We start from the raw sequence: 8,694 nt of genomic DNA, 5'->3' as shown, positions 1-8,694 counted from the left end.
AGTCAAAGGGAAGCACAACTTGCAATTGACCACCTTAAAGACCTTTTCTCATGATTGGACACACCTGTCTATGAAGTTCAAGGCTTAACGAGCTGATCCAACCAATTTGGTGTTGCAAGTAATCAGTATTGAGCAGTTACATGCATTCAAATCACCAGAATTACAAGGGGACCCACATTTTTGCACAGCCAGTTTTTCACATTTGATTTCATTTCATACAACTAAATACTACTTCACTAAAAATCTTTGTTCGGAAAACACCCCAGTACTCAGATGTTCCTAGGAAATGAAAGATATACCACAGTTATCTTTTTTGTTGAAAGTAGAGTAAATTATTATGCAGGCTGAGAGGGGTTCGCAAACTTTTTCACATGACTGTATACCAGTTCAGAACCTCACTATCTGATACTACAGGTAGTTACTTGACCTGTCCATTATCCAATTATAAAAATAAATGTTAACAAATGGGCTGTATCCTGGTCTTATATGTTCACCTGAATATATTAATTTATAAAATCTTAAATATCAGTTAACTCACAACCAGATTTTTTCTATGGAAATAATATGCCAATATCCTTCCCTAAAGTACAACCAACTTCACCTTACAATAGAAAAGAATTTGTATTTAAAATGAAGCTTCACTCTTTGTAAGCCTCATGTGACACTATATATTTGAGTTATGATGCCAGTCCAGTTTCTTGATAATGATATTAATGATACCCTGCCTATTTTTATCTCCAAAACCTTAATAATTAAATACCCATTAATAGCACCTAAATTTTACCTTATGACTCTTTTAAACTTTGAATATTTTGGCCACTACCTTAATTCATGCAAAAACTTTTATTGTTTATATCCACCAGAATACACAAGGAAAATAACTTTGAATCATGTAAAAATAAATGAATGGAAACACTCTCCAGAGCTTATTCTTTCACAAGTTTTTTCCTGAATAACCATTCTACCAAACAAATATGCTACTGCTCAAACATATAGCTACTGATCTAGCAATTTTATAATATGAATGATCAATAGGAGTAGCCAGCATTATCAGAAAATCAATTTGAACATTTGTGTGAGTACTGACTGGGTCACTCAGGTGACTGATTTGCTTTTTGAAATATGGCATAATAAATAGACATGAAGTATATAACTAAGGATGGCAGAAGAAAAAATATTTTTCAGTCCAAATGAAAAAATTAAATGAGAAAAACTAAATTGTTTTAGTAGGAATGCAAACTTAACAATTAATCTGTAGCAAATGAAGTTTTATATAATTTGCTATAAAATGTACATTTTTTTATCATGCAATGTATTTCTTTCTTGCTATAGTCAATTCACTCTACCAACAGAAAATTAAATGTTTCTTCAAAAATATTGTTATAATATACATTCCACGTACTATGTAAGGTAATGAACAACAGACTAAAAGCAAAGTATAGACATTATCATAATGAATGAATGGTGTGGGTATACGGCTGCATGTTTAAATTTGTTCCACATTAACGATGCATAGTTCAAAAATTTATATCAGAAAAGTTAAGAGAAATGTTCAAGTAAATGGTTTTGCAGGTATTAAATTGAGGGCATTAATTTTGGCAGCATAAAGCAAACCCTATTCTGTAACTATCCCAAGCACTGAAGTGTTTGCTTTTGCTTTTAAAACTCATTTAATTGATATTATTTAACACTCATTTTCATACTGACCCATGCCCCTTTATTTTATGTACACATCATTGTAGCTCATTTCCAAACACTAAACAATTGAATTATTACTGTATATCAATACAATGATATGATTCAGAATTGAGTTTAAAATTTAAAATTAATCAAATTCCTTTTTTTTTCTGTACACAGATGAAAGTAATCAAGAAGCAGAAGGTAAGCATAACTGCAGCTTTTCTATTACTCCCCGTAATGTCGGAGATTCTGGTTTTAAAATCCAATCCCTCCTGCCTTAAGGATGATAGTGTAAACTGAATTGTCTGGATTAAATTCTTGGGTGAATCAGGAGTAGCTGATAAGGGTTAAAGTTAGAATTAATTGATCTAACTGCTATTCCTTAAAAATATGACAGGCAAAGGAAAGGAAAAATTAAATCTATAAGGAAGGGAATCTATAACAAAATGGAAAATGTTTAATAAATATACAGTAGGTTAAGCTGGAATTTAAAAGAAACAAGATATATCTTTCACCAGTAAGTTAGCCATCTGTGTTTTTGTTTATTATGTTATAATCCCAGTTACAATTGTATTGAGGTGTAAGGTAGGCATTTTGGATGTTTTGCTTGGGGAAAATAGAGACTCAATAATAATGCCAGACTCAATGATACAGGTAGAGTAACTAAAGGAGTTTGATTTTCGTAGATAAATTCTTTCTGGATCTCAGTACCCCATATTGTTTGTCATCTTCACAGCAGTATTATGTATATTGAATTTTAAAAAGAGACAAGCTAAAGTTGGGAGAAAGAGAAATTTCAGTTTAAACAGATGTGCACGGTTACACAATTCTATACAGCTCTGGGTAAATTTATCTCAAATTCATTGTTATGAAAGACCAGTACTATGATGTTATTATTTTTTGAATTCAAGGGGAGGTTTCTACAGACTACTGTCTTATATATTGATGGCATGACTGCCTGCTCTAGATGTCCTGCATGTTTGTAGTGGTGTATTTTGTATTTACTGATATACTGTATTTATTATACTTATGTGGTTTGCCCACAGATGAGGAGGTTACTGAAGTGACAGAAGGTAAGTTTGAGTGTTAATAAACTATACATTGCTTATGTGTAAAATCTTTAAGTTTAGGGTTTTTTTTTGTAAAAGTTGTCCTTCAGAGGTTTCAAACCATGTTCTTGTTGATGAACTCCTTTTAAAGTAAAAGCAGGGATCCACTGTACTAATTCCCTTAATAATCTTACATTCCAATCATGACATCTGCTAATCTACATCATTAAAGTAAAAAAGTTTAGCACCTTCAGTCTTTCTTAATAACTCATCACCACTCAGATCTATATTTAGGATGTTCACGCTGCTCTAGACTTTATCTAGCACTGTTATGTCTATGTTTGTAATATGGAGACAAAAACTGCACACACAACTACAGATGAGGCCTAACTAGTGCGTTATAATGCTTAAGGATAACCTGCCTTGACTTGTACTCTACACATAAGGCCATATCTAACAGTTTTACTTCTATGTATAATACTTTATAATCCTATTAAATTTTATCTAATATAAATGTTTCCCAGGCCTGTATGCTGTCCCAAGTCCATCTGTAATTATTCAGTCAGTATCATCTGCAAAGTCCCTCTGTAATGAATTTGCAAAGTCATCTGCAAATTTAACAAGCTTGTTTTTATAGTCTTATCAAGATTGGTTACTGGTGTTTATGCCAATTTTGTTCCCATCAACACTATGCACCCTGAATTCCCACTTCTTTTAACTGGGTGAATAGCATGATATGTGGGACCTTATCAAAAGCTTTCTGAAAATCAAAATAAATAATATGAGCTCCCCTCTTATTATAGCTACTAACAAAGGTTTACCTAGGCATACAACTCTCTATCCTACTACTTCTTTGCATCTCATTACTTTCATTACTACACAGATCTACATGTGATGAGCCATTGTCACCAACTGAGGAAATTCCAAACTCCTTCATCACTAACCTGTAGCACATTCATATCACCTCCAACAAATGTGGAGAGCAAGCCTTAACATCAAGAACTTCTCTTTCATTTCTACCACTTTTATGTTATATATTGTCCTTTGAGAGCCATAGAGATAACAAATACTTTATGTGTAAAAATTATTTTATTGTTTTCATAGCAACATTTTTTCGTAAGGTATTATACCCTCCAGTTTAAAATGCCCCACATAGATGTAACAATGGTGGTAGCCATTGAAATATTTAAAAAGACGATAACAGAATTCACACCTGGTGGCTTTAGTACAGGTTACTGTTTGAGAAATTCTGAGATGATCATCCAAATAGATACATCTCTGAATAGACATTGAAAAAGTTGAATCTATCATGGGTGAGACTCTACTTCATAAGATATCTATTTCACATTAGCTAGACTACTCTATTTAGGGTTACAATGAAGATATGGCACCGTGAGGTTAGAAAAAGTCAATAAAGTAATACAATATCCTATTTCATATTAAGCTTTTTGTAAATGCTAGGGGTCGCTGTTGCCCCGTTAACCCTAACAGACAGTGGACACAGGATAAAAGCACCAAGAAGTTATTTTAATTTCTTCTTTAAATAATGTCTTTCAAGCACCACAGCCACCAATAAACAGGCAAGAAAACACTAATAACAATAATAATAAACACAAATCTCTCCTCCACACCTCCCAGCAAGCTCTGTCCTACTCCTTCTGACTCCGGCTCACCTGCTGGATTCCCAGCAGTCCTTTAAATAGTCCTTGACCCAGAAGTGCTCCTGTCCTTCCGACCATGTGACTGGCTAGCACTTCCAGGTCTAATGAAGAACTGCCTTTTTTCTTCAGTTTCAGAAGTACTTTGGGGCTTCCGTCCTCGTTACTACCTGGTACTTCCAGGCTCTAGGGAAAGGATGAATCCCCAGGTCCTTTGACAGCTCCCCCTGGCGGCACCAATGGCACCCAATAGGGCTGAGAAACCGAACTCCAAGTCCCAGTCCCTAGCGTTTTGGGGGAGACAGTGTCCAAAAGTGGCTATCCCATACCATCCTTCCATCCTCAGGGCGTCCCTACCGGGTTGAGGTGCTGGCCATCTATCACACTTTCTAAGAATATAACGTTGCCAATAAGAACCATTTAGCTAGTTAGTCTAACATTTTCACTTTATGTAGCATTTTACCCTAAATATTTATATTTAAATTATTTAATTTAAATGATCATAATAGACATCACTATGCATTTAAAACATAGATATACAGCATACTATAAGAAAGGTGCTAATAGATGGGCAGTTATAACCTATTTTGGGGTTCTAACAGGTGACAAAGTATTTGTAACAAGACCCTTCATGATTTTCAGTTATAGTATTTTGAATATTAATAGTTGCGTTTCGAGTCAATCAAGGAAATTGTTCAACATTTCATACTATAAGAGGCATCCTACCTGGAGTTGGTTCCTTGGCTTACACACAGTGCTGCTGGGAGATGCTCCCACCCCAAAGAACAGGGATTGAGTGTGTTGTACAGTGGATGGATAGGTGGATCCATTTCCCATTATAGAAGGTACAATGTCTCTTAAAAGAGACACAGATTTTGGGATGAATATTTTAAGACTAATATTAGAAAAATACTTTGAAAGGATTTTCATTATTTTTTTCTACCTGTTCATAGTACATTGAGGAAAACATGATATTTTGAGAGTTTATTTTATGTAATTGTCATATGAATACAGTTTTATAATACAATTATTCATGTTCATCGTTTTGCATTCAAATGTCAGTTCACAACCTCTCTTTACTCTATTCTTATGCTCCTTCTGCCCATAGAAGAAGTTACTGAAGTCACTGAAGGTGAGTTAATTTCTCTGCTATGCTTTCCTTCATTAATGGAATGAAGCAAAACAAAAACCTTGATCTGCACACTATTTACATTTTGTGTTTGTAAAACCTCCCAATGTGTAAAGAAGCTTATAAATGTCCACTTCCCACTCAATGCAGGGATACAGTAAGCACTGCCTCCAGTGTTCCAATTTAAAAAGCTCACATACAGTAAATCTGCACTGTGGTGATTATGATCACACATTTAAATTTGCGGTACAACTGCCACAGTACCTGAAAACTATAGAAGAAAGAAAGAAGAAATACAAAAGTTGTCAAAGGTTTTTTATTTTTACCTTCACTGAAGCAATTTCTGCATCTGGATGTTACATTATAGTTCATTGTGGCCTTTAATGGCAAATCATTTCTATAAAAGAAAAAAATAAGCATTTGCAATGATACTTTGCAGAAATATGGAGTGGCATCCAGCCACGCTGTGTTCTACCATAATAGGTTGCAATCCCCAACAGTTCAAAGCTGGCTTAAGCAGAATACAGAATGAATGAATAGGTGCATGGCTTTATTATTCTACAATATACTGCATGTCTGAAAAGAACTGATGCAGACTTTTGGGACTGATCCTTTAACTCTCATATTAGAATTGTGAATTGAACAGAATTTTTTTTCGAAAGGTATTATTTTTTTACATGCTGTACTGTATAACACACTGAGGGAAACATTATATATTGAGCTAGTTTTGATTGTTTTTTTGTCATATTATCACATATATATTAAATAAAATAAGTCATTCCAACTTTAGTCCTTACCTTCCTTTTATTCTTCCTCTCCTTCTGCCCACAGAGGAAGTTACTGAAGTCACTGAAGGTAAGCTAAAACTCTGCTAAGTTTTCCTTCGTAAATTGAACGAATCAAAGCCAATTCACTCAAACACACGCTGTTTAAGAAACATTCAAGTTTTGTGTGCATACTCTTGAGTGTAAAGAAGCATCTAAAGATCCAATCGCCATCCTTGGCAATGTAAAGAAACACTAAGCACTGCCTCTAGAGGTCTGATTTGTGTGATATATCCCCACACTTTAACGTAATCCTAACAGTCAAACACTGATTTTGCACAGTGAAGGGAGTGGTCATCAAAAAACTGGTTCTTTATTTTCTAATTAATAAGTGCAATAAATCTAGTTTTCAGAAAATGTATATCTATATTCCCACATAAGGATTTTATATTATTGAGCATTGATGCATTTTAAAGAAACAAGACTTTTATACAGTTGAAAAAATTAATAATAGCAATTTACTGAAATTTGTGTGTATATTCCCTATGGTGGACTGGAATCTCATCTAGTGTTAGTTCTTACCTGCCTTGCTCCTGATTCTGCTGTGAGTGTCAGCTCCTCATGAACAATTGGAATAAGCAGTTTGTTAGTAAATGAATAAATAAATAAATGAATCTCGGTGATAATAAATAATCAGCAATGTGCAGTCCATGTTGTGTGGTGGCTCCCTTGTTTCATTTAGTCATATGGTGTCCCATGTTTACAAATTTCCACTGATAGCAGTTTCTTGACCAAAGGCTGCTTGCTAGTTTACCTGACTAGGTTCAACACCTTCTGCATAGATTTAGCATCTTGTTGTATTTCACCAAGGGCATTCTTGTGTGATTTCAGTTTCAATGGAATTCAGTGCCATTCCATTTAATTATGAAGCACGACTCTGTTTGATTTCTGCTAATAGTGTATTTTGAAAAGATTTAGGTAAATACGATATAGCTCGTTATAAAAATGTGTAATAAAAAACACAAATGATGTTAAGTATTGTATTTGAAATTCTTCCTGCATCCACATGTGGAATTCATTTAAAAATGGTAAAAAGCTCACTTAAAAGCAAGGAATAGCCACCGAATAACTGAATGGTTGTAATTAAAACTCACCTCTATTTTGGCCCTCTGAGACTAGCACCCCAATTTATGGTTTAAATGTGGGGCACAACCTAGTCTGCTGATAACTTGGTAGGCTGATGGGCGGCAGATGTTTTTCAGAAAAAAAAATTGGAAACATCAATCATCTGTAAATAAAAGTTGACAGAACATCAACTTCACATTGCAACTATTTTGAAAAATGCTTGTTTAACTGAAAATGTGCTCATTTTTTGAAGTGGGGCAAGCGTAATACTGTGAGTTATAAGAACACAATTTTATAATAAGGAATAACGTGAATTTATTTTATATATATATGGTTAATAGTTCATCTGTTCTTTCTCAATACTATCATGTATTTATCTAAGAAGACTTGAATTAAGATTTTCTACTTGCAGTTTTTTTATCATCACAGTCCAGGCAGGTTAAGTGACTAACTTAGGGTCACAGTGCGTTTTACATCGCGGCTGAACAAGCTGTGTGGTGTGTTAAAGTCTGGTGCCTTAGCTGCAGAATTTAGAAATTATTGCCTAAATTAGTTTAATGAAATTTTTATTTTTCAGTAAAAATATTTTATTAGCCTTTGGCATATTTACCAAATGTCCCAAACTGAAAAATTCTTACAATTCTTCATGGAGTAGGAAACAAAGAGTAGCAGGCAGTGTTAATGGCTGCAACAACCTTTATTTTATTTTCTTAATTTAAAAATGTGTTACATAATTCTTAATCAGTTATATTTAACATTTAATGGAACAGGTATAGTATTTGCTGTAAATTCTCCTAAACTAATGCCTATCTATGCAAACACTTTTTTTACCCTTACAGAGGAGGTTACTGAAGTGACAGAAGGTAAGGTTGTACAGTATTAGGATTACTTGCTTTTCTTTGAATGTTTTTCACACTTTCTGTTGGTAAATCATGCCATACTAAATCATTCAGTATATATTGGAACTCTATTTGTAAAATAAAATTAACCATTTAAACATTAACAAGAAGAAATTGATATAAAGCAGATAACTGTGAGAGTACATAGAAAGCTTTTTATATTAATGCACACATACTGCATATACACAGTGAATTCAGAAAGTGTAAATATAAAAAAACCCACAAGAGGAAGGATGACTGTAAACCCTTGACTTCTGTACAAATGTGCAAACAAAGAATCTTTTTAAATAAAGAATTTATTAGAAAAAATAGGAAAATACAAGTAAAATGTTCAAAAGAAAAACATATGCAAAAAAGAGTTGCCTAAAAGACAATCCTAAGCAAACAAGT

The 8,694-nt window shown here is 33.7% G+C and overlaps 1 long non-coding RNA gene across 1 annotated transcript; it reads left to right on the top strand.

Moving 5' to 3' along the window:
• Window positions 1–5,493: 5,493 nt before the first annotated feature.
• LOC127525959 (uncharacterized) lies at window positions 5,494–8,268 on the top strand. The gene is made up of 3 exons (XR_007933570.1): window positions 5,494–5,519; window positions 6,348–6,371; window positions 8,245–8,268. It is a non-coding gene; the product is annotated as an uncharacterized LOC127525959 (long non-coding RNA).
• Window positions 8,269–8,694: the final 426 nt, after the last annotated feature.

Source organism: Erpetoichthys calabaricus, chromosome 1 (genome assembly GCF_900747795.2).
Source record: "Erpetoichthys calabaricus chromosome 1, fErpCal1.3, whole genome shotgun sequence".
NCBI lineage: Eukaryota > Metazoa > Chordata > Cladistia > Polypteriformes > Polypteridae > Erpetoichthys > Erpetoichthys calabaricus.
This window is presented reverse-complemented; position numbering and strand designations above follow the sequence as displayed.